A 1925-nucleotide genomic window follows, 5' to 3' on the forward strand; every position below is an offset into this window, starting at 1 on the left:
GTTTATTTTTCTATTTATCCAGAGATTCCCGTTTCAACCTCATCATCACATTCATCATCATGCATCAGTCCACAGTTCACCACACCAACCACATTCTCAGGACCTAAACACACATCAGCTTCCTCTCCTGGTACAGGTGCTGACACACTGTATCAGGACTGTACAGCATGGAGTGAAACTACTCACATACTGTCAGCTTCATCAGACACTTCTGAATGATCAGGATAAAGGTTAAATGTGATTGGTTCACTGATTATGACTGTTTCCTCTCCAGGATTTCCATCTTCCACTGTGATCAGTGTTGTGTGTGTGATTCTGGTGCTGCTTCTGATGGGAACCTCATTTCTCACAGTGACTCTCAGAAAGAGAAGCAGAAAGGAGCAGGGTATCACACACACACACACACACACACACACACACACACACACACACACACACACACACAAACCTTTCAAAAATGATCACACAAAGCAATACTTATTAATCAACATGAGGATAACACATTCAGATCTGTATGTCCAGATGGGAGTGCAGCATTTATCTGTGCTGTAAGCATTGTAGATTAAACACATTTATTAGTTATGAACAGAACTCATTAGACCCCAGAGCTGCCTGCTGCTGCCCTCTGCTGGCTAGAAATTGACATGAACAAGCTCTTTTAAAATATGGAATAAAGACAATAAACTAAAGCCTATTTATTCCACTGTTTATCTGCATTTGGATAGTATCTACAGTTTAAGTGCTTAATGTGAACAATAACATGTATTCATGTAACATTTTATTATTTAATTTATTCATTTGTGATTAATTCCTTAATTCCTTCTCAGCATCGTCCAAAGGCCAGTCCGTCCAAGACTCCTCACACAGCCATGGGGTGAGTCATGACTGTGGGTCATAATAGGCCTACACCTGTAATAGAATTACAATGCCTTTTCTAGCATAGTCACAAGGAGGCCTGATGTGTGTGAGCATGATTACATACAGGCTACAAGAAATCTTAAAGCTGCATCTCTTTATTATTTAAATAAAAAATAATAATAAACAGATTTAGCTTTAAGATTTCAGACAAACATAAAAATGTAAAAATTTAAAAAAAAGAAAGGAAAACAACAGTTCCTCCAAATGTGTCTCCAGTCCAGTTTCTAGTGCATTTCTCATGACAGTGCCTGTTGCTCCCTTATATTGTATTTACACCTGCTACCTCTGACACCACACGGTGTTCAAACTGGGCAAAGCAAGGAAACTACAGACACTAGTGACCTTACTATGGCTCCAAAAATGAATTTTCATACCTCACATGAATGAAAAAAACTAGAAGACAAAAAAAATCAATATCATAGTTTAAGTTCAAGTTCACAAAATAACCTTTTTTTTTTATTTCTTTGAGGTTTGACTTTCTGTCTGTGGCTATGGGGATATTAAAGACATCAGAAGCCATTCTGTCTCAGACACTGGAGCTCCTACAGTCTACTCTAATGATTGTCTACTCAAAAACCCCTCTGATCCCTCCCAAACTGTTTATGCAAATGCACATTGACACACAAACCAGTTAGATCCCTCCCAAACTGTTTATGCAAGTGCACATTTACACACAAACCAGTTAGATCCCTCCCAAACTGTTTATGCAAATGCACAGTTACCCACAAACCCCTGTGATGCTCCATGTACTGTTGACACTACTTCTCAGTACCATTCAACTCTCCTGATAAGGACATTTATTTCATGGCTCAATTACCCACAATTCTCTCTGATTCCTTGGTGTATGACACTCACAGTTTGAAATCTAATTGCAGTAACAGTAGTCAGCATTCTGAGGCAGGAAGGCACCAAGTCCAAATTGAATTTTGCATAACATATTGCCTGCTTAGGTTCCTCCATGGAACCGAGTTTGGAAGGCAAAATTGCTATATCTTCTGCTGCCCAAC

The 1925-nt window shown here is 39.0% G+C and overlaps 1 long non-coding RNA gene across 1 annotated transcript; it reads left to right on the plus strand.

Moving 5' to 3' along the window:
• The first annotated feature begins 296 nt into the window (after positions 1 to 296).
• Positions 297 to 1568, plus strand: LOC118242649. Its single transcript, XR_004776986.1, has 3 exons — positions 297 to 385; positions 828 to 874; positions 1388 to 1568. It is a non-coding gene; the product is annotated as an uncharacterized LOC118242649 (long non-coding RNA).
• The last annotated feature ends 357 nt before the right edge of the window (positions 1569 to 1925 follow it).

This window comes from Electrophorus electricus, chromosome 16 (assembly GCF_013358815.1).
Source record: "Electrophorus electricus isolate fEleEle1 chromosome 16, fEleEle1.pri, whole genome shotgun sequence".
Taxonomy (NCBI): Eukaryota; Metazoa; Chordata; class Actinopteri; order Gymnotiformes; family Gymnotidae; genus Electrophorus; species Electrophorus electricus.